The following is a 25,495-nucleotide window of genomic DNA, read 5'->3' as shown; positions in this document are numbered from 1 at the left end:
CAAGAACATTTAACTGTTACATACTTTTTTGTTATTGTTCTCTTTTGTCAATTTATTCTTTCTCTTTGACCTTGATTTTGCTCCCCCCTTATGTAATGCCTTCGGGCCTTTAAGGGAAAAATAAATGAAATGAAATGAAACTGTATAAGGCCATAATTTGATAGCTATCTGCTATCTACAAGTTAGTTTACATTTTTGAGTACATGTGGAAGCAAAAAATTTTAAATGTATTTATGCATGTGCACCTTTTGCTTTTCATCTGCACTTATGCATTAATGTTAGTAGATTAATAATGCTCCTGAACCAGCTGTACTCTCAAAAAGGGAGAATTGAAGTGCTGAATCATGCAGTGCAAGAAAGAAAATGGACCGGCAATGAATTAACTGTTTTTATTGCAGGATATAATAGATGAATTTGTTAAAATACATGTCTTATGCTATTATGGAAAAATACTAAATATTTACACTGCTTCCCCTTGGCAAGCATGGTCGCCAGCCTGGCCTTGACCTTCGTTTCATTAGACCCAAAGCTGATGCAGGTGTGTGCTGCAAAGAGGTAGATTCAGCAATATACGGCAAAATAATAAGTGTGTATTCTTTGTATGTTCATTAAGCAACTTAATACATTTGCGCAAACCATCTAAGCCAATACTTATTGTGGTTTAGCTATGACTAATGGCTGCTTGTCAATACAAATCAGTACCATTAAACAATGTTTTATTTTATGGCAAGGTGAACAATTAAATAAATAATTATGGGGTTTTACGTGCCAAAATCACTTTCTGATTATGAGGCACGCCGTAGTGGACAACTCCGGAAATTTCGACCACCTGGGGTTCTTTAACGTGCACCTAAATCTAAGCATACGGGTGTTTTCGCATTTCGCCCCCATCGAAACACCATAGCCACTAAGCAACCACGGCGGGTGACAATTAAACAGTCACAACTGCTGCTCGTGTCGGCAACAGTATGTTCCCTTGTATGACAAGCCCATATATGATGCATTAATGTACTTATCCCTAATTATCTCTACATTTATTGCTGAAGCGTTACCCAGTTGGATTGTCTGTACACTTTTTTGGATGGTAGTTAAGTACTCTCGTGCAGAAGAATATGCTCAGAAGATGTGACTGGAGTATTCACAGTATCATGCCAAAGATTGTAATTTATTTTGCTTAATGCACATTTAAATGCCTTTCTCATACTCTTATATGAATGGGTCTTTGGCTATAACTTCAACAGAAGGCAGATGGATTGATTGTATTGATATGGTCACTTAGTTTCTTACAGGTAATGAGAGCTCTTGGACATGCTAACAGGTTTGCTGGTTAGGTATAGCACATGAGCACCCGAAATACCACGCGAGCACTTTGTGTCATGGCACGACAGACATGCACCTCCTAGGAAACAGAACTGATTCTATAGTTCGAATGAATGCTATCACAGTAAATTATTTAAGGTGCTCTGAAAGATGACAATTTTTTCCACGGTTTCGAGGCTGGGGACTTTTAGTTAAAGCAAAAAAAAACTAATTGAGTAAGAAATGCCATGTCAATATGCTTGACTTTCATTTTTCTTTCAATAAATGGGACCAATTTTCCTCAACGTTTTAGGAGGTGAAACGTTTTAAAATACATTTAACAGAGATATTATCTGGAAACTTTGCATGACATATAACAAGACACCATACCTATGCGGTCACTTCAACATTCCCCGATCTTTTTCCAAACCTTCCCAGGCTGTTTGCATGAAAATTTTCTAACAATCTATTACATCCGCATCTCAAGTGCAACAAAAAAATATGTTGTGGTTTAATGCTTGCCAAGTACTGCGAGTCCATAATGTTTAGATACAACGAATAACACGTCAGTCACTTGACACGCAGTATTAGATTCAACTCAATTGAATCCCTTTTGTTTAATAAAGCTGACAAGAGCTTCGGCAAGTTCGTAATTGATGGCCACACGCGTACAGCACGGAAGACAAGGAAACAGGGACACACACGTAAAGCAAATGCAACAATGTGAAGAAAACTATTCAATGGGTTATTTTTACGGTTCAAGAGCAGTTTTCTATATAATTTGCTCTCATCACTTATGCCTCTAGATAACTTTGTTTACCTTTCACTAAAGACTACACGGCAATATGAATCAGTACCACTATGATGTTTCGTTATGTTACAGTATGATTATCAGTTAGACAACCGTAATGGTCGCCGGTTCGAGCAAGATACGTTTCGTTTCAAGAGGTGTTCATGTGACACACAGGGTACAGCAAAATATAAAAGAAATGCGAGAATTCCAAACGATTACTATATTAATAGTTGCTGAAACAAAGATACCCGGCTGGACTGTGCACATTTTTCAGGTGTTAATGCAATATGCCGGTGCCCAACGAACATACTCAGTATGATGATTGCAGTTTTGAACAATCACGCTAAGAATTGCCATTTATTTCCGCTTAACACAGTCTGCAATGTCTCTTTTCTCATACTTCGAGATGAATAAATTTGCCACAGTTTCTGTAGAATGTGCATGAATGGGGGCGTATTGAAAAGGTTGCTTATCAACTAAAACATGTTACGATCTCTTAGGTGTGTTCATAAGGGTTGAACAAGTGCAATGTCCACTAAATTATTTGAATAATATGTGCGTTATCTACTCAAAAAAGGCCACCAATTGGATAATCTGGCTCTTTTTTCTTTTGTACAGTGCATATGATATATAGTCTGTCCAAGACGATGGCACTAAACGCAACAGTAATGAAACCCGGAACACTAATTACGCACGACAGTTTGAAACGTGTAAAGGTGCTTCCCGGAGCGACTAATTTATTGTTCTCTAATTTTTTCGCCTAAGTTGCGAAGCTGCGAGTGACTCAGCTTATCGCAGGTTTCATGCTCCAAAAGCGATTGTGGTTGCGCATATTTAGATTGGGTGAATCTAGATATTTCAAGTCTCGTACTTTGCTTGCGGTAACTTCCCAAAATTATTTAAATTGGTTACCAGCAAACCTTAAAATTACTGCTACTTTTAAATTATACGAAAGCGGCAGCACACACACTGCTGATGCATGCCCCGCAAACATGGGTTTTCATCCGAGTACGCTAGCAGTTATTCAACCATGCGTTTCTGTTTGAAAATTCTTCATGCTAACACAATTTCGAGATATATACGTAAAGCGTGTCACGAGAACTTCACTACATATGCGGCGCAGCATTCATCGCGGCCGGATCGAGCGCCTCGAAATAAGATCTACCACACTGGTTGCTCAACATACACAATCCGCTTCGTGGCAGCTCAGTATCAAGTTAAAATACGGTGTACTTTCTTTTTTACGCACATCAACTATGACGGTAAAATGAACAAGCGTGAGCGATCGCTTGCCGTAAGCATTCCGTACAGTAGAAGTGTTAACAAGAGCACGTTATCAAATCATGAAAATGAGAAACCGATAATATACCCGAGTCGCCGGCGCTACATGCAGCCGGTTACCTGCGCTACATGCAACGAAATGTGCTTACCTAATCATTATCTATTGACGCAAAACATCTTTGCTAAAGCTTACCATTCAGTGTAGTTGACGTGTGACGCCACAAAGAAGACACGCATGCTCAGACACCAACGTTCAGGCAGACACCGCACACCGCTATAAGCGTTTACGTGCCTGGCGCACTCGTTCAGAATTCAAATTGACGCGGACGGATGGCGCTCATTGCGCAGGCGCAGGAGCTCCGCGCACCAGGCGCGCGCGCTCCAAGAAGTCTGTGCGCTTTTTTTTCTTTTTTTGTCTCTTCTTTTTTGTCTGGCCGTACGGGGTGACAACGTGCCAGCTTTCAGCCCGCTGCGCGTGTTCCAATCCAACCAGATGGGGCGCACTTCAGAGAATTGCGAATAAACAGGCAGCCACGTGGCGCGGGGTCAGCTCAGGAATGTGGTACTCGGCCGCGCCACCCGGGACAAAGCAGAGTTCTAGGAAGCCCTCTGACGTCGGCTCCAGACCTTTACACCTGTGTGTGTGTGCAACACGAGTATGTGAGCCCGCCTCCTCCAAAAGGGCGGGTCATCTTCGGTGACGTCGAACCATGACGTCGAACGATGACTGGACGAACGTTTCCGTTCGCTTGGAATTAAGGGGGGACCAAGTGCTTATAAGCAGCGTTTGCCGGCTGCTACAGCGTGCTCGTCGTCGGGAGCTGAGTGCTCGTTGTCATGCTAGAAATGTACTCGTGAGCTGTGTGCTCGTAAGCTGTTTGCTGTATGTTAGTCTTGCGGGCTCCATATGGGAGTCGCGCTAGACAGCCAATGTATCTGGCTTAAAATGTAAATAATGTAATTAAATCCTGTTCACCGAGTTCCTCTCTACGACCTTGAGCTCCTTCAAATGGTGGAAGCGGCGAGGTCGTCCGACGACTCCTACATCTGGTTGACAGCCGTAGGATCGTCCGACGAATGTAATAGCGCCATACGCGCCAGAACGGGTTGCTTTTCTTTTCCATTTTTCATCCTTTCATCATGAACGAAGAAAATGTGCTGCTGGCAGGTTGTATTACAAATGCTGTGGGCTATCGTATGAGACTGGAACGCACACACGGATGAATGCGCTGTTTTAAAAGCCGTAACAGGGCACTTCGGGCGCTTGCATTATCGCCGGTGACGATGAGTAATACAGCGCATTTGTAGCATATCTTCCAGCGTACCGCCGAATGTGATGACCGCACGTATGTTAGTGCAGATTTTCCGTTCCGATGATAGGTCAAATGAATCAGTACAGCAATGTGGTACTCATATGCGTGGCCGCACAGGCAAACCGCCTGCGAAATACTGGGTGGGCTCAGAGAATTTGACACCTATTTTAAGTGAATGAGACACGTTGATGAGCTTATAGTGCAGGATATCAGTCAACGAAAAACCGCCCTATGTTAGTGATGCAGCCGAGATACCAAGAAAAGGTGAAAAGTATCTGAGAATCGGACGACACGCAACTTGCACACCACATGCACGACATCGGTTTATCGCACACTCACAAAGTCCGCGTTGTCACCTACAAACATTACGAGTCTCTGCGCTGTTAGCTTGATGCCTGTTTGAGATCCACTTATAGCCAAAGTTGGCGTTCATAATATCTGTTATCACAATTGGATCGACGTTTTGCTTTCTTTATTCTACTGCTAAAAAGTAATGCTATGGCAACTGTGAAGACTGTCTTGTTATTGCCGATAGCGACTACGTAGATCATATCATGTGGTCCACAAATGCGGAGGTATACACTATGTGTATACTAATGTCTACAAATAAGCTCTACAGCAATCTCAGCAGTATACAACTTCAGTGGCTTATATCAAACACTGCTCCGTATTATCCACCGGTGCCTGCACTTGGCTACAGCGCACAGGCCAGAGCCACGATTTTTGTCTATTGCCAATCTATAGACGGTATGTAAACCTGAAGGAATAAGAATTTTACAGTATCGGCTGTTTTCTACATCATGTCACGCCTTACCCCAATCGGCATACGGGCTGTTCGCACAAGTTGACATGACTATTGGTGACGTCCCACCCAATGGCCTTCACCAGCGGGGATACAGGAAACCATGGAAAATAATTCGAAGTGCAAAAAAGTATGCCGGGTGTTTTACTTAATTTGAGCCAGACTTTAAAATATGCGAATGCTACGTAGCTGGAGAGAACCAGAGTGGGAATTGACACGAAGAAATATACCCCTTATCAACTCTCGTCTATAGACAACAATAAATAGAGATTGTATCGACTTTTGTCTATAGGTAGTTTATAGAGAAGCAGACATAAAAAAAAAACCTTATCGACTTTTTTCTATAGACCGTATATAGATCGCAAATAGACAAAAAGAAATAGAAATGTTATCGACTTTCGTCTATAAAAAGTCTATAGACAAACACTAGACAAAAATAAATAGAGACTGTATCAACTTTCGTCTATAGGTGTCTGTTCTGGAGAAGTAGACAAAAAAGAAACAAACACCATATCGACTTTTTTCTATAGACCGTCTATAGTCTGCGAATAGACAAAAAAAGAAATCTTAACGACTTTCCTCCATCGACAGTCTATAGACAAATAATAGACAAAAATAAATAGAGGCTGTATCCACTTTTGTCTATAAGTAGTCTATGGAGGGGAAGTAGAAAAAAAAAGAAACAAACACCTTATCGACTTTCTTATATAGACCGCCCATAGACTGCGAATAGACAAAGAGAAATAGAAACATTATTGACTTTCGTCCATAGACAGTCTATAGACAAACACTAGACAAAAATAAATAGAGACTGTATCGACTTTCGTCGATAGGTGTGTGTTGTGGAGAAGATGACAAAAAAATAAGCAAACACCATATCGACTTTTTTCTATAGACCGTCTATAGACTGCGAATAGTCAAAAAGAAATAGAAACCTTACCGACTATAATAATAATATTTGGGGTTTTACGTGCCAAAACCACTTTCTGATTATGAGGCACGCCGTAGTGGAGGACTCCGGAAATTTCGACCACCTGGGGTTCTTTAACGTGCACCTAAATCTAAGCACACGGGTGTTTTCGCATTTCGCCCCCATCGAAATGCGGCCGCCGTGGCCGGGATTCGATCCCGCGACCTCGTGCTCAGCAGCCCAACACCATAGCCACTGAGCAACCACGACGGGTATTACCGACTATCGTCTATAGAAAGTGTAAAGACAAATAATAGAGAAAAATAGACTGTATCTAGTTTCGTCTATAGCTAATCTACAGAGGGTAAGTACACAAAAAAGAAACAAACATCTTATCGACTTTTTTCTATAGACCGTCTATAGACTGCGAATAGACAAAAAGAAATAGAAACTTTATTGACTTTCATTCATAGACAGTCTATAGACTTTGTATCAACAAACGTCCAAATCTATAGAAAAACAAGGTCGTCTATAGAAAGTCTATAGACTTTCTATAGACGGTGTAAAGTCATTTGTGTAAGGGCTGTCTGCGCGCCTCACCTCTTTTTCGCATAACGAATCCTTACCAACTAGCTCAGCTTTCTTTCGTTCTTAAGTTCCGTAAGTTTGCTTCAAGTGCTCGGCGCTGTCTCACGTACAACGTCAACAGCCAAGACATTTTTTTGTGTGTTGATTCTGACGCCCGTGACCTAATTTGGCGTCATCGCTTGAAGGAGCACCGAGACAGACTGTCTGTTGAGTCGCCTTAGATTGTCGGTAGCGAGTTCTGGTAGAAATAGAATCGTACTTACTGCAATATTCTGAGTTTGTCCTACAGTTCACGTGCTTGGAGACAGGCAGGCAATGGTGTTCCTTCGTTTCACCTTACGGCTCCACACAAGCTGAAAGTTGTCATCGGAGAAGTTCTCACTGCTGAGCAAGTAGACACTGGCATCGTCATGGTCGGCTTCGCTCTGGAGGCCGGTCCGCTTCCTAGTAGATAGCTGTACGAAGTTAAGATAGTAGCTTTATTGGCCGTATAAACTTGTGAACATTAACTCACTAACTAAATTAACAATCATATAATGCGCTGTCTCTGTGTGTTTACTGCTACGTCGTCGTTCAGTCAAGCTTACACATTCTATCATAGATTCAAACCAACTAGCCTGCCAACGTGTTTTAACGAAATTATCAAGAACTGTGTCACGCGCGCACAGGTAAACACGAGCACATATCGCTCGATGAGCGCGGAAATTCCCTGCCAAAATGCTGGAGTGAGGAATCGCGGAAGCAGCCGCGAGCTAATGGACCTTCGGGCATCTCTCGCTTCAGCGAGAACGAAACGTCGAACAGCGCATGCGAAGCTACCGGTACCACGTATACTCTGCAAATATCGCAGATCGGTTTGAAGATGAGGCCCGCGCGGGCGCGCACTTTGGTCACGACGCGGAACGCTTTCAAGATACGTCGCTCGCACAGCCGCGCCGTAAGCAGCAGCCACCGGAGAAAAGCGCCTCCCTCGCTCGCGTCACCACTGTGCCTCGGGCGCGACAGGAGAGGATTGAGCCGCGTTCGCCGGCTCACCCTCGCGAGATTTCACTTGCACATACAGCACACAGCGAGCGCCGACGACATTATCGGCCTTGGATTTTATACGGAACCTCACGGCGATTGTGACGGCGACGCGACGGAACGTTTGACGGCTGTGTGACTGAGCTTTAAGTGTACTCAGCTGTCTTACTGCAAGAAGGGAAGTGTGGACAGCTTGTACAGAAGGGAACCAATGATAGCATGCCTGACAGTGTCCGGTTATTGCCATAAATGTCTATACAATTTATCACGGACACCCATTGCTAGGAACACCCCATGACACGTTAGCAAACGAGGGCGACCACAATGATGGCGATTATGATTCTAGTAATAATGATAAAACATTGCATGTACCCACATGCTGAACTGGCCGGTTGGGTCATTGCACGCGAAAGAGGACCAGGAAGGTGGTTTAAAAAAATATTAGATTTAGTGGTTTACGAGCCAAAACAGCGATCGGACTATCAGGCACGCCGTAGTGCGGAGCTCCGGATTAATCTTGACAACTTGGGCTTCTTAACCCGCATGTGATGCACGGTAGCCGAACCCTTTCGCATTATGCTCCCATCGGAATGCGGCAGCCATGGCCGGGTTTGAACTAGCGATCTCGAGTTCACCAGCACGATGCCATAGCCATTGGGCTGCCGCGGCGGGTACGTGTTGGGCGACGCTGTTGACCGCTAGCCCCTGTATACATCCCCCGCATGACTGTCTAAGGGGAGGGGGAGGGGCCCTGGCCAGCTTACGTCCGTATGGGCAACAGGAATGTGTGCGTCGATAACGGAGATAGTGCAATATCAGGCGTGCTTACTCAGGGGGGGGGGGGGGCGAGGGGGGGTACTCTAGTTGGCTTATGTCCGTATCACGGCGCATGGACAGGAATGTGGGGGCCGATCCCGGAGAAAGTGAAATACCGGGCCGACCCGCGGCTGAGGTCAAGCAGGCTTCAAGCACTGCACCAACTTCCAAACAGACGTGCAATATCTTCGGGCCAAAAAGGACCACGCAAATTCGGCGTTTTAAGAGAAACACTATATATATATATATATATATATATATATATATATATATATATATATATATATATATATATATATATATATATATATATATATATATATAGATTAGAAAGTGCACGTTGTGGAGCAAGGTGGCCTTTCTGCGCTTTATTTGTTTTGAGTCCGGTTTGACGTATAATGAGAAGGGGAATGAGTGTGGTGATGGCGCCTGGGCACGTAGCCTGCGCTTCTCTGGTTATAACATCACGCGCGTCGGATGTGTCGTTACGGCATACGCATGGGAGGTGCGGCGATCCTTGCTGCTCTTGTGCAGGCGTAGTGTGGTGCCGTATGAAAAAAAAAATCGATGATATTATAATGTATGCAGTCCACGTATGCAGCCAATGCATGCGGCCTAAATAGCTTTGCTGGTAATCTGTCCCCATATGAATGGTGCGGCCACACGAATTTTTTTCACCGTGAAGTCGTCTTGACAACGTATGTATGGAATATCGTAATTACTGTTTACTGGCGGAATTAACGTTCTAAATAAACATATTAGGTGGTGGTAGCTTACAAGTCGTGCTTTCTATAGATAAACAAATACTGTTGATAGGTAACTAATTCGTATTTTATTACGAGATATACACTTCCTCTTGAGACATCGTATTGAGCGAGTATGACAAATACGCAGCTCAAAGAAATACCGCTGTAATCCTCATAACATCATGGCAGTAATCTCAATATGTTGGTACATTTCAACGCATGGGCAATGCCCTCCCGGTGCCCTTCTGAGCAGACTTGAACAGGGTGCCTCGAAGACCTCGCCGTTCGGAGTATTGGGCGAGAAGAACATCGACGCACCTTAAACTTGAACGTGCCGACTCCCCTTCAACTGCAGTGAGTAATGCAAGGTGGCAGCTCACGGATCACTGCCAGCACAATACAGTACCGTGTTGTGGTTGCAGCAAATTCAACTGTGCAAAGAGACAAGAAGGTCACTCCCCGCCAGAGAGTGGGGAGCATGTACAAGTAAGCAAGTAAGTACAGTTGCAGGTTGTATGGAACGCAAGCCGCGGAGACCTAATTTCTGCCAACTGTGCAGTGGAGACAGCTACGCTACTGACAACTGTATAGTGGGCCCATAAGAGGGGAGGAATTGCTATGACAACATCATGAAAGGCTATGTTTGCCATATTCATTGTGCCTCCGTTGAGGTGAGGTGACAACTGGATCAGGTTCCAAATGTGTTTCTCTTCAATGTGTTCGCTTTCTTTGGGTACCTTACCCACTTTCCGGACGCTATGTGTGTGTGTGTGTGCGTGCGTGTGCGTGTGTGCGTGTGTGTGTGTGTGTGTGTGTGTTGTGCGCGTGCGTGCGTGCGTGTGTGTGTGTGTGTGTGTGTGTGTGTGTGTGTACGTACATACGTTGTACGTACGTATGTACTGATTTGTATTGGGTTTTATGGCGCATAAGCAACTCAGGCTATCATGCGCCAAACACATGGTATAATTTATTTTTAAAAAATTGGGTATCCTCAGCGAAGTTCCTTGTCCTGACAAGGCCTCTGAGGCGCCCAACAAGTCAAATGACGACCTCAGCCTTCTTCTCAGGATTGAGAAAAATGGGTGAGGTGCATCATAAGATGCGTGAAAAAAACTGGGTAAGAATTTTTAGAATTAGTAGTTCTGTGATATATTATATTTCGTTTAGGATCGCTGCGTCTTTCAGAAAAACTAAAAAAAACAGATGAAGTTCCTACAAGTGGGTTATCTCCTAAAGAGTAGACTGGGATGGAAGGGAATGCGTTCATTGTAAAATACAGTAAAAATATTTTTTCCTTCGCCGTTCGAGTTGTGTGCACGAGAATAAAAATGTGATTTACGGTGAGTTCATCTCCACATTTCTCCCATAAGGGTTTGTCTTGTTTTGTCAGTAGAAAGTTAGTGTTAGGTGTGTGTGTCCGATGCGCAGGAGGCATAAGAATTACTTCTATAAAACGTTCCTGGTGCCTGCATGCTCTCCATTCTCCTAGAATAGGTTTTACTAAATGTAGTTTGTTATTTTCTTCGCTATTCCATGTACACTGCCATTTTTCATTCGGCTCGTTTTTTTACTAACTTCATGCAATCTGCATAGGGTATATTTACAGTACTGACATCCTTATGGCAGGCCTGAGTGGCGCACGCGTCAGCTCTCTAGTTGCCTCTAATTCCATGATGGCTTGGTATCCAACAAAGCTTAATTTCGTGTGCTTGTGTTTGAGCAGTTATTATGTTATGGATTATATTTCCTATTAAAGGTTCCCTTACGTTTCCGGCTTTCAGTGCTGTGATTGCACTCAGCGAGTCCGTGTAGATAATGCTGTTTTGAATGTTCATCTCGACTATTTTTGTTACAGCCACCGAGATGGCATGACATCCGGCTGGGAAATATTGACGCGCACTGAGGCAACCTGACTACCTTTTCCCATTTGTCTTGCACTACAGCACTTCCGACGTCAAGTGATGTTTTCGAACCATCAGTACAAAATGCTGTGTGTTCTTTGTACTTTTCGTCTAGCGCCGAAAAATTCTTGTATTATATGTTCACGTGGAGTTTGCTTTTTATGAAATTGTGTAAGTGTGTAGTCACCTACACTGGGAAAGGTGTGCCAAGGTGACAGTGGTTCGGGTCTCTGGGCAACATCAGGCAGTGTGTCTAGAACACCTAATTCCTGGCAAATTTCTTCAAATCGGAGAATAAGGGGGCCTCATCGCATTCGGTTTGTTGTTAAAAAGCTGCTTAGACGGGCACTTCGTAACTATGGAGTAGCAGAGACGTTTTGGTAGTGAACGGGTTTTTAGGACATATGCACATGTGAGCATGGCTCTTCTATCTGCGAGGGCTGGTTCATTACATTCGACATATAGGCTGTTTATGGGTGATGTCCTGTATGCCCCACTTGCAAGGCGCAGACCTGAGTTATGAACTGGATCTAATTGCTTCAGGTAGGACGGTCGAGCTGAGTTGTATACTATGGACCCATAATCGAGGCAAGAGCGAACTATACTGCGGTAGATGTGCAAAAGGCAGGTCCTATCAGCCCTCCAGCGTTTATGTGAAAGCACCTTTAATATGATTAATGATTGGGAGGTTTTTTTTCTTCAGGTTCTTTATGTGTGGCAAGAAAGTTAGTTTCCTGTCAAAAGTTATGCCCAGAAATTTCTGTTCACTTTTTACCTGCGATTCCGCTTCGTTCAGGTAGTCTATGATCTGTCTGTAGGCCACGTTTGAGTGAGAAAAGGATGGCCACTGTTTTCTGTGGGGAGAACCGGAAACCATTTCGGTCAGCCCACGTTGAAAGTTTGTTTACTGTTAACTGCACTTGTCTTTCGCATGTTGGTATGTTTCAGGACGTGCAAGCTATCTGAAGATCGTCGACATAGATTGAATACATAATTGACCTTGGAATTATTTACTGATTGAATTCATTTTAACGACAAAGAGGGTCGTGCTTAAAACACTCCCTTGAGGCACTCCATTTTCTTGAATAAAAATTCTCAATAGGGTTGAACCGAGGCGTACATGTAATGAACGGTTTGACAGGAAGTCTTTTAGGCAGTTCAGCATCCTGCCAGAAATGGCAAGTTCAGCCAAATCGTGAAGAATTCCGTACCTGCAGGTTGTGTCATAAGCTTTCTCCAAATCGAAAAAAAAAACAGCAAGACATTGTTGTTTGTGTATAAAGGCTTCACGGAGAGTATTTTCAAGACGAACCAGGTGGTCTGTTGCGGAGCATGCCTTTTTGAAACCGCACTGATGGACATCGAGAAGCTCCCGGGCTTCTAGCACGAAGGTTAATCTCATATTCACGATATTTTCAAAGGCTTTTGCGAGGCAGCTGGTTAGAGCTATGGGCCTATAACTACTGGGAGAGGTTGGTGGTTTTTCGGGCTTTAAAAATGAAACGATGATGGCCTTCTTCCATGCTTCGGGTAGTTTACCCTATACCACACCTTATTGAAAAAACTTATGAGTGTCACTACGGCAGGTTCAGAGAGGTGGGACAGCATTTGAAAGCGTATTCCGCCAGGGCCGGGTGCAGTCTGTTTACCAGCGGACAAGACTGTGTTGATTTCTTGAACTGTGAATAATTTATTATATGGTTCATTTGTATATCCACTTGTAGGGGGTCTTTGTTTCTCGGCTGTGGTTTTGTTTGTAAGATATGATTCTGTGTAGTTTGATGAGCTGGTAACTGCCGAAATATATTCACCTAAAAAGTCTGCCTGTTCTTCAATGTTTGTCTGTATACCAGGGGCTGTTAGAAGAGGAAGTGTGAAAGGGGAGTACTTACCATCTAGCATTCGTACCTTCTCCCACATTTCTTTTGATGTAGTTGGGCTATTTATGGATGTCACGTAATTTTGCCACGAAGTCTTTTCGGTTCTACGGCGGATATATCGGGCTTGTGCTCTTGCCTTTTTAAAGTCTATAAGATTTTTCTGCGTGGGGTACCTTCGAAAGTTTCCCCATGCTTTGTTCTGTTTCTTTTTTGCTAATCTACATTCTTTTGTATACCAGGTTTTGTGGTTTTGTTTCACCACTCCAGAAGATTGAGATATGGCCAGGAGCGCGGCAGAAATAATGTAGTTTGTGACAATTTCATTAAGTTCATCTATACCGAAATTATGTGGATCTATTTTTTCTAAGCTGGCATTTTCTTGAAACAGCACCCAGTCGGCCAAATGGAGCTTCCAACATCGTGGTTTTGTACGAATGATTTACGGAGATGATGTTAGGTTGATAAGAACAGGTAAATGATCGCTACCACACGGGTTGTCCAAGACATCCCATTTAAAAGCATTAAAAACAGAAGGCGTTGTAAGGGACATTTCTATGGAGCTCCATTTTCCGGAGCTTGGAGAGGAATATGTGTGTTTGCCCCTGTTGAGCAGGCACACATTATTGCAGAGAATAAAATCTTCTGAAATACGGCCTCTAGTGTCCATTTGTTCGCTTCCCCACAAATTGGAGTGAGCATTAAAATCGTCGACTAACAGATATGGCTCTGGTAATTGTTTTTAAAGGTCTTCTAAGTCATGGAGCGTTACTGTCAGGTGTGGTTGGATATATACGGAGCATACTGTAATTGTTTTAAAGTGTACTACAGATACTGCAACGGCTTCAAATGTAGTCTCAAGCTTGACTTCACGAGTAGCCACACTACTTTGAACAACTATGGCAGTACCTCCAGAGAACCTATTTGCTTGCTCTCGGTCGTGACGAAAGACTTTATATTTACTTAAAATATTTTTGTGTTTTGATCCCAAGTTTGTCTCCTGGAGACACAAAACAACCGGGGAATATACTGCAAGAATATTTGTTATGTCACCGTAGTTTTTTAATATACCTCGACAGATCCAGTGAATGAGGAACGCCATATCTAATAACTTTGACAGATGTATTTCAAAACCTATGCTCCCGGTTTTGTGGGGTCTGTTATAGGAGTTTTTCCTCCCTTTTTGTAATCAAGGGATTTGCGCCGCCGCTGCGGCGGAGGTGGGCTACGGCTTATATCCATCGCCTCCAGCGAGGTGATGGGTTTCCGCGGGGAACCCGCGGGGGTACGGATTTGTGGCTTCTCCCGGTGGGGGGAAGCCCTGCGGCCTACCGGCTCAGGGGCCAGTGAGCCTTTCTTGTGTGATAGTATGGCAGCCTTGGCTGCACCTGTCAGAGTTGTGGATGGCCCTGCCTGGGCAGTGGCCTGAAGTGGGAGTGGTGTGTCGCCACTCCTACTAACTTTGTTTGTGCCAGAGGTCGCCGTCAGGTGCACCTCCGGTATGTCAATGGTGCCGACACCGGAGTGCCGTTCAGGTGGGGGACGGGGCGGGCACACATCAACAATGGTGTACTGTGTGCCCACTGTCACCAGACGCCGCTCGGCCCCCCGGCGCACGGCGTCAACATATGACCTGGATGTCTCCTGACTGAACTTTTTCCTTGCCTCAGAGTAAGATATGTTTTCTCGTACTTTTAGATTGATTATTTGTTTTTATTTTTTGAATACTTCACAGGTTTGTGAGTACGCTGCATGTCAACCGTTGCAATTTGTACACTTTGTTTCACTTGCTTGGCAGTTGTCAGTATTGTGTTCGGTTTCGGCACATTTGGCACAGGTCTCCTTGCCTCTACATGTGTTGCTGCCATGGCCATACCTTTGGCATTTGAAACATCTCCTAGGGTTCGGGATGTATGGGCGCACTGGGCACCTGATGAATGCAACCCGGACAGACTCGGGCAAACGAGTGCTGCCGAATGTTAGCACGATGTGAGGTGTTCTTTTTTCTTCGCCGTTGCGCCTTATATTTATGCGGCGAAGGGACGTTACTCCTTGGTCTCGCTAATTCTCGAGGAGCTCATTTTCGTTTTCTGCCATTAGCAGCCACTCAGAAATTACTCCCTGAACGCTGTTCAGGCTTCTGTGAGGTGTTACAGTGATGTTATGGTCAGCAAGCTTCTTTTGTGCGAGCAACGCATCACTCTGCTTTTTGGATTTTACTTCTACAAGCAGATCTCCTGAGGACAGTTTTTTTGCTTCGTATTCTTCGCCTATGTGTGTTACTAGCCACTTTTGTAGTACAAACACTGATAGATTGGCCACTGGAGCGTTTTGCTCAACAGCGTGAACTACCAGGAACTGTGGGAAATTTTCAGCACATTTCTGAGTTGTAACTTTGATTCCTTCGGTGTGGTACCGTTTCCGGTTCCGATCGTTTTTTTAGAGGGGCAAATTGAGGATCCATGCGGCATGTATGGATTAAGGATTCCTACTGTGTCACCTGTGTTTCACCCTTATAAACACAAGAAGGTGCCGGAGCCCCCCATCTGGTAAACAGACGGGGAGCCCGTCGGCCTGGGATTGATCATGGCCCCGACCGCCACCGTTAACGGTTTCTACCCTTCACCTTACAACCTGTCGCTACGGCGCGGATTACAGCTTCGGTATCGGGGCTAAGGGTCCGTGGTGGCGCCAAGCACCATCCCCTTGAGTCTCAAGGTGCCCCTGCGGGTGTATGTATGTATGTATGTATGTATGTATGTATGTATGTATGTATGTATGTATGTATGTATGTATGTATGTATGTATGTATGTATGTATGTATGTATGTATGTATGTATGTATGTATGTATGTATGTATGTATGTATGTATGTATGTATGTATGTATGTATGTATGTATGTATGTATGTATGTATGTATGTATGTATGTATGTATGTATGTATGTATGTATGTATGTATGTATGTATGTATGTATGTATGTATGTATGTATGTATGTATGTATGTATGTATGTATGTATGTATGTATGTATGTATGTATGTATGTATGTATGTATGTATGTATGTATGTATGTATGTATGTATGTATGTATGTATGTATGTATGTATGTATGTATGTATGTATGTATGTATGTATGTATGTATGTATGTATGTATGTATGTATGTATGTATGTATGTATGTATGTATGTATGTATGTATGTATGTATGTATGTATGTATGTATGTATGTATGTATGTATGTATGTATGTATGTATGTATGTATGTATGTATGTATGTATGTATGTATGTATGTATGTATGTATGTATGTATGTATGTATGTATGTATGTATGTATGTATGTATGTATGTATGTATGTATGTATGTATGTATGTATGTATGTATGTATGTATGTATGTATGTATGTATGTATGTATGTATGTATGTATGTATGTATGTATGTATGTATGTATGTATGTATGTATGTATGTATGTATGTATGTATGTATGTATGTATGTATGTATGTATGTATGTATGTATGTATGTATGTATGTATGTATGTATGTATGTATGTATGTATGTATGTATGTACGTATGAATGTATGTATGTACGTATATATGTACGTATGAATGTATGTACGTATGTATGTATGTACGTATGTATGTACGTATATACGTATGTACGTACGTACGTATGTATGTATGTATGTACGTACGTACGTATGTATGTATGTATGTAACCGTTTTCCCGCCGACATGAATCACTGTAGACGCGAGACTGGGTGTACGTACCACTGTTCGAAGAAACTCTTTGACGCCTTTCCAGACTCGTATAATCTCTGATTTCTCTGACGTGCATTGCAGCCCTCTGGCTCGTACCTATGTCACGATTTCACAAGCAGCTGCTTGTAATCGTTCTTATTTTTCACGGAGCGGCCCGGTGACACACCAGACTGCAATATCATCCGCGTATAGGGCGTGCTGGATACCCGGGATGGCTTGTAGTTTCCTTGCAAGGCCTATCATCGCCACGTTAAATAACGTTGGCGAAATCACTGCACCCTGGGGGAGTGCCCTTGCTGGGTGCCTTGAAAGTCTTGATTTCTACTGCGCCAAATTTAATATCAGTGGTTCGTTGGTTTAAAGGGAATCGTAACGTCCCGACGGACCCTGTCCTTAAATTGGAAATCAGACTTGGCAATGATGCAATATCTGAGAACACCACAATCCGGGTACTAGGCATGTGGCTACAATCAAATCAACACTGCCAATACGGGCTTAACCTTATCAAGGCGGCAACACAACTAGTCGCAAGAATGATAAAGCGGGTAGCCACGGAAAGGACGGGGATGAAGGAATCAGACATCTTTCGCGTAATCAGAAGTCTGGTGGTTAGTCGCTTCATTTACAGCTTGCCGTATTACTAGCTAACGAAAACAGAGAGGGATGCGATCAATTCGTGCTTAAGGAAAGCATACAAGATTGCCCTACGAATTGCGCAGTTCACCCCAACCGAAAAGCTAATGTCTCTCGGGATTCATAATACATTCGAGGAACAGGCAGAAGTTGAACTGATAACTCAAAGAAACAGACTGGCACAAACGATCACGGGTAGGAAACTCCTTGGCAGACTCGGGTATCACAAGCTCCTAGAAAAACACACCCATTCCCACAATAATCAGAAACAGCATCAAAGTGGCCCCAATACCCATAAATATGGACCCAACTCTACATGCAGGCAGAAGAGAATTCAGAGCTGCATACAGTGAGATAACGCATGGCGAAAAAACAAACTCCCGCTTCGAGGACGCGGCAAGATACCCAGGCCGGCCGAAAACAACGGTAGCTGCTGTCACTGACTACTTGGGCAGAGAAATCATTAGCGCCTCCACTCACAACACCACTATCGTGGAAGCAGAAGAAATCGCAATTGCCCTTGCTATCAAAGTGAGGGAGGCAAACCAACAACAAATAACCATCCTATCAGACTCTCAAGAGGCATGCAGAAGCTACCTCAGGGGACGAGTATGCACCGCAGCCTATAGGATTATACAATATATAAAACCCCGAGTCAGATTTCACCTTTTATGGGTACCCAGTCATGAGGGAATCAGGGGAAACGAAGAGGCTGACAGAGTAGCCCGTGCGCATGCTACACACCACGGGTGCTCACAGCACGCCTCTGACGACCCGATCCCGATTGACCAGAACTGCTTTGCAATTTTAAACTACCACAGAGGAAACGGAATGAAACTACCACCCCCAGATAAGAATCTTAGTAAGGAAGAACAGGTTATATGGAGAAAGCTGCAAACCTATACTTATAACAACCTGCACATTTTCCATAAAATTCATCCCGAAAGATATTCGGACACATGCCCATGGTGCGGAGCCACGCCAACCTTAGATCACATCTCATTGGCATGCACAGCATATCCACAAAAGAAAAACACAGAGACAGAAATTACGGAGCATACACAATGGGAGGCGGCGCTGTCCAGTTCACAGGAAGAGGTCCAAAGGGCCACCATCCGACAAGAAAGACGGCGCGCGGAAGCCAGTGGGGCCCTTGTCTAGAGGCTCCACCCATTGAGCGTTTTATTCTTCGATACAGTTGCTCTTCTTGACGCCTACCTGGAGTACTGGGTATGCGCCACTCTGTCTGTGCTGGTCTCCAATGAGCCTCTGCGATGCCAACTTGGGTCACCGGGTACGCGACGGTAGGTGTGTGCCCCCCTTCAATGAACGATTGGCGCCGACTTATGTAACCAGATATGTGCCATTGGGAATCTGTCACTCTACAACGACTAAAAACTTCCCTTTAAGTTTCTCTCATATTGAGCGGAGTCGACCCACGTCACCAGGGTTCGTGGAGGGCAGCAATCCGACGCATTGGCGGCTTGTGCCACAAATGCCCTGGGTACGTGCCGCTTTGCTCTGAACACCTCGACGACATCGTTCTAGCGAGCTGCGCCATGAAAGCGCTAGGTATATGCCACTCTTCAATGAACCTCTCGCCAATTTAGGTTACTGACTGTGTGCTGATGAGTGTGCGGCAAGCGAGTGTTCGTAAGGCTCGGCGCGCCACGCTTCTCGCATCGGAGGGCACGCAGGGACTTCGCCGCAGCGCCACTAGATGGCGCTGCGTGCGTGCCCAGAAAGAAGCGCCACAGAGGAGCCCGGTCGTCGCATGAAGCGTTTCTAAGCGTTCGCACGCATCGGCGTGCCACGAGGCCACACGAAGGCTTCGCGGCGGCGGCGCTAGTTGGCTCCGAGTGTTCTTAGGGAAGCGCGAAAGAGGAGTCTAGCGGCAGTCCACACTTCATACATATCTCGGTTTTACAATAGAAATACGTTGTGTCTCTATATATAAGGCGTTTCAGCAAACACTTTCCAAATTTTTAAACAACTTGTCTGTGGCAGATAGCACAATTCTAGTCCATGAGCTGGTCTACTCGAAGAGGCGGACTTTACTTGCACAAGAAATTGAAATGCATAGTCAAATAATTAACAAAGATGCACTAATTAAAATTCAACTAATTACCTTTTGGTACATAATGGAAGTTACACATTCTAGCTGGTGAGATAGCCAGACAAATCCACTTGTAACAAAATTGTGTTGACACCATTCACGAGATATGCGCCAACAAACTTGCGGTAAAAACGCATGGACGTTCCACTTACTTTCTTATGAACACGTGGTGTTCTGCATTGAAGCAAAAAAGTAACGAACTGGTGCATTTCTCCGCAAAGCTCGGGAGTTAATGTCTAGAAACTGTTATCATCCTTGCAACTCCTTCCCTATGGATCTCCCCCTTGCGAACTCCCCTGCTAAAATTTGTGAAATGAAATATGTGATATAAGGTAATTAGTTACAAATTTATTTAGAGACTTTTGTGAACTTGTCAGTTATGCATTTCATTTTTTTTCTGAAAGTAATGACCGCCTCTTTGAGTATACCAGCTCATGGAATAGAATTGTGCTATGTGCTGCAGGCCGTGTTCACTGAAAGACCCGGTGGATCAAATGCTAACATCTTACCGTCAACAGTAATCGTTCTTTTTTTGTGTACCAGAACCTGTATGGGATTGTGAAACATGACGTAGTGGCAGATGTGGCCTAATTGGATTACCGGAGCTCTTTATTGTGCAACAAATGTATGGTACACAAGCGTTTTTGCAGTTCGTCCCCATCAGAATGCAGCCGCTCCGCACAACACAATATAGCCACTGGGTAACGTAGCGTGTCCCCAATAAAATAAAATTTGCTAGAAGTTACAGTTTCTGGCTTTGTTACCCTGTTCAGGTAATCCTTTCGGGATTTTTTGATATTTTTGTTACATAATAGAGCTGCGCATACTTCGTTAGCATACAAGGATTGTGTAAGCCACTTAGCTGGTAGTTTAATATAACATTTGCATACTTCATACCCGCAAATTTAACCACCAAGATAGCGACGCACCCAAAGCAATGAGCGCACAGTAACCAACAGCCAGGCAGCCATGTGAAACCCAGGAAAACAGGGAAAGAAAGATCCGCTAAAAGAAATAATAATAAAGAAAAGACAACAATGGGGCCATACCTTCGCGAGCTCGCGCGACAGCCCCATGTGACAAACCATGCTCGCGCTTTCGAACATTCGGCTTTTTGTGGGACATGACAGCCTCATGGAAAGAAATGGCATATTTGTAGTTCTAGCTATAAGCATCGATGCACCCAGCGTCATAGGAGCCTATCATCTATCCCCTGACTGACCATCCAACTCCTCAAAAGCGTCGGACTCCTACAAGACTGCATTGTCGATTCCTGCCGACGGACACCCAGAAGGGGGCAAAGATGTGATGCTCTACGTTTCCAGCTACATGGCTTTTAACGACGGCCTGACGGAGGACCTTGATCTAATGATCAAGATGTGAAACAAGGCCAAGGAACTCGCTTGTGACAGTCGCGTAGGAAATTGCAGGCGACCGTTCCTGAACGCCGACTGTGACCTGCTCGTTGAGAATGGCATCAGGGGATACTGTGTTTAGGCAATGTGAACGGTCGGGAGGCAGGGAGCATAGTGCGTTTATTATCAGACAAGGGACTGCTTATATAAGGAAAGGTACAAATATAAGCATGGGCACTTCATACCGTAAGGGCACGTGTTAATATGACAGTGCGCATACTTACATCTTCCTTCTTTTCGAAGAGAAAAATAAATGAAAAAAAAGATTTGCAAATTCGCATCTCAGAGACCTAACGCTGCGGTCTCTCGTGGGCGTAACGTTGTGGTGGTCTACGCAGATGGTCGCTTTTACGAAGGATGTCCTCAGGTTGTAGCTCCGCCATCTCGTCAGGCTGGGATACCGACTCCGCAGAATCTGTAGCTTCAGGGTCCCACGTAGGTTGCATTTCTTTGGAACTGAGATGCTCCCTGGTGCGCCGCAGCTCTTGTCCGCTGTCTTTAAGTAGGGTGTACGACCGAGGTGCACCTGCACGGTCTACAACCACAGCTCGCGACCAGGTTCTGCGTATGGTGTCGTACACTGTTACTGGAGACCCGCTGCGAAGATGGGAAACACGCTTGGTCGTCCGGTTGTAGAAGATCCGCTGTTTTTCTCTTATTTCGTGGAGGCGATTGCGAACGGCTTGTGGTGGCACAGTTTGCGGTTCGAGGTGCTGGGAGAGAACCGGCAATTGCGTCCTTCTTTGGCGGCCCATCAACCTTTGAACGTGCGACTTCAGTTGCTCGTCCCTTGGTATGTTTCGCCCCTCACGCAGGGCGCTGTAATATTCCAGGGTTGCGAAAGGACGCTTCCTTAGGAGTTTTGTCGTCTCCTGCCCTGCACACTCCGCCATGCCGTTACCACGAGGATAGCATGGGCTTGAAGTTACGCGGGCAATTCCGAGCTAAGCAGCAGAAGAGCGGAAGCACGCGCTGTTGAAAGGTGGGCTGTTATCACTGCACAGCTTTGCCGGGATTCCATGAGTAGCGAAGATGAGCATGCACGCATTGTTTGACTCTGCCGCTCTTGTCTGACGTAGCTTTTGAACCTCGAAAAAGAACGAGTAGAAATCCACGAGGATTAGGTAGGACTGGTCATCGTGGTGAAACATATCAAGCCCTACAACTTGCCACAGCAGGCCTGGTATCTCGTGGCTCAGCATAGGCAATCTAGTGTTCCTGCGCTTGTACTTTTCGCCCGCTGCGCTTGACTTAGCTAGAACCGAGATGTCGGCGTTCATGCCGGGCCAGAACATTATTCTTTCGCTCTCATCTTCATTTTTTATTCGCCTCCATGTGCGGTGTGCAGCAAGCACAGATTTTCCGGTCACTTGGCAGGAGGAATTACTATTTTGTTGGTTCTGAGTAGCAGGCCTTCTTTAACATGCAGCTTGTTGCGGTAACACCAGTAAAGTCTCAGGGCATGCGGCACATGGTTCTTAGTTTCCGGCCATTTTGTGCTCGAGTAACGGCGCAGTTCAGCCATACTGGCGTCTTTGCTAGTTTCGTGCCAAATACTCTTGAGCTGCTGGTCTGACACAGGAAGCGAAGAAATAACGCAGACTTAAAATTGTTCTCTCTCGTCGGTTATTTCCGTAGTACTCGGGAAGCGAGAATGCGCATCAGCTAGAAACAACTAGCGTCAACAAACGTCACCTTGATTGGGAATCTTTGCAAACCAATCGTAGTGGGTATTCACAAAGTGGCTTCTTTAATATAGATTTAAGAGGCCTGTGAATTGACTCGACGGTAACCTCTGACTGCTCGAAGATATAATATTGAAATTTTGTGCAACCATGAAGAATTGCTAATGTTTTCTTCTCGATCTGGGCGTAGCGCTGCTGTGCTTCCGTTAGCGAACGGGATGAGCAGGCAAGTGCCTGCCCATCCTGTAGAAGAACGGCTCTTACGCCATGCTGACTGGCGTCTACTGACAAGGTCAATGGTTTTTCTTGGTTAAAATAGGCAAGGCCTGGGGCCTCTGTGATGATCGCTCGAAGCTGACCAAAGCTGTTATCTTGCGGGTCTGTCCAGACCCACGCAACGTACTTTTTCAAGAGCTCGCGAATGCGCGCTGACAACGTAGATATGTTAGGGAAAAACCGAGCCACGAAGTTGATCATGCCGAGGAAAACTTGCAATTCCTTACGGTTTTGTGGTGGCGGGACTTGATGTCTCCGACTCTGCTCGGGTCCAGGCACAGCCCCTCTGGATTCAGAATGTGGCCCATGTAGCGGACTCAGGGCTAGAGAAAATTCCACTTTTTCTTACTGAGCTTCAGGTTGCGTTGTCTAGAGCGGGACAGCAAAGCTACTAAATATCTGTCGTATTGCTCTGGCGACTGTCCCCAAACCAATATGTCGTCCATGACGACGGCAACGCCCCTCAAGCCCTCTAGTACCTGGTGCATCACCCGCTGAAAAATTTCCGGCGCGGAAGCGATGCCGAACGGCATGCGCACGAATCTATCACCCGTAGGGCGTGCTCATAGTGCATAAGCGGGAGCTCGGCTCGTCGAACTTAATCTGTCAGAATCCTGACGATGCATCCAGAGTAGGAAATAATTTCGCTCCACGCAGCCGCGGTAGGATATCTTCTAACGTCGGCATGTGGTAGTGCTCTCAGAAGTATCTTATTTAAGTAGGATGGGTCCAAGCATATGCGTACTTTTTCTTTCTTTACTACCACAACCTTGTGACTAGACCAGGAAGTCGGTTCTGTTACCTTAGCAACAACGCCGTCGTGCTCCATCCGGTCCAGCTCAGCTCGGACGCGCTCCTGAAGGGCGATGGCGATTCGTCGCACTGGCTTGATGCCTCGAGCTTCAGGTTTCAGCTCCATGTGGTAGGCTACGTCTTTGATTTCTCCCAGACCCTGGAAAACATCTTGAAATCTTTCTACTATTTCCTTAGTTTCCAAGGTGACCACGGTGTATATGCGGCCAATCAGCCCTAAGCGTTCAGCCACCTTGCCGCTCAATGTAACAGGAACCGCTTGTTTTACGATAAAGAATAGCGTGATGGTAGGCTGCGTTGTACTGGCGACCTGAAGCTTGATCCTCTTCGTCGCCTTTTCTATGCGCCCGAAAAACGACCGTAGCGTAGAGCAGCAGTCTTTTGCTGGCTTCGTAGTTATGTTTATGAGTGTCCCTTCGTGCATAACGAAAGAGTTGGCTCCGGTATCAATTTTGCAGCGTATGGCGGTACCTGCGATGTCGACAGTTACTGACCAGCGGTCGTCGACATCAATTGCATTGGCTTCGAGTGTATGAAGAAAATGTCCCTCGTCCTCTGCCAGTTCGACCCGTTTTATCTTGCATGCTTGGCCCCTCGGTCTCGCTTCTGGTTGACGACACCCACTTGCAAAGTGGTTTCGGCAGCTACACTTGTTACAGCACTTGCCTTGCGCAGGGCACTTTGCTTTTCCGTGTGTGTAAGAGTAGTTTGACCAAATTCCGACGCTAACTTTTGATTTCACAGCATGTACGGTGGCCTCATCAGTTGCGCTTACTTCTGCCTCCCTGATCTCGTTAAAGTGCTCCTTCGCTCGGTCCCTTGCTCGGCATATTTCCACTCTTTTTTTCATACGACGGGTTTTCAGAAAGAAGTTTCTGCATCAGGTCCTTGTCTCTAACTCCTAGAATTATTCGACGGCGCAGTAATCTGTCCTCTAGTTCTTCGCATTCACACAAGCGATCAAGAGTTCGGATATCGATCAGCCACTCTTTAAAAGATTCGCCCTCACGTTGATCTCGGGAGCTGAAACGAAACTCGTTGAACGTTAAATTCTTCGCTGGTTTGTAGTGGGCCTCAAATTTTTGAATCAGCTTATCGAGGTCTTGCTTTTCGTCATCATTTGCGAATTTGAAAGTACAGAACATCCGCCTTGCTTCTTCACCAATTGTCACAAGAAGTGTTGCGGCCTGAACTTCTTTAGGCTGCTTCCTTAGTCCGGTCGCCGTAGAAAACAGAGTAAACTCACTTTTCCAGATGATCCAGCTCTGGTAAGCGTCACCCGTACTTTCCAGTGGCTTTGGTGGTGGTAGAACCGTCGACGCCATACTTCTTTCTCTGTAGTGTACTAGGGGTGCAGCTGGACGAGGGTGCGGGGAACAACAGCGGCGAACGCGGCCTGCGAAATGCGTTGCCGCCCCAATTCTAACACCATGTGAACGGTCGGG

The 25,495-nt window shown here is 45.1% G+C and overlaps 1 long non-coding RNA gene across 1 annotated transcript; it reads right to left on the bottom strand.

Annotated features, from left to right (window-relative positions):
- Positions 1–416: 416 nt before the first annotated feature.
- LOC139054693 (uncharacterized) lies at positions 417–25,495 on the bottom strand. Its single transcript, XR_011511435.1, has 3 exons — positions 25,297–25,495; positions 7,250–7,441; positions 417–545 (listed from the first exon to the last, which is right to left on the bottom strand). It is a non-coding gene; the product is annotated as an uncharacterized lncRNA (long non-coding RNA).

Source organism: Dermacentor albipictus, chromosome 1 (genome assembly GCF_038994185.2).
Source record: "Dermacentor albipictus isolate Rhodes 1998 colony chromosome 1, USDA_Dalb.pri_finalv2, whole genome shotgun sequence".
Taxonomy (NCBI): Eukaryota; Metazoa; Arthropoda; class Arachnida; order Ixodida; family Ixodidae; genus Dermacentor; species Dermacentor albipictus.
The sequence above is the reverse complement of the archived record's forward strand: the minus strand, read 5'-3'. Positions and strand labels throughout refer to the sequence as shown.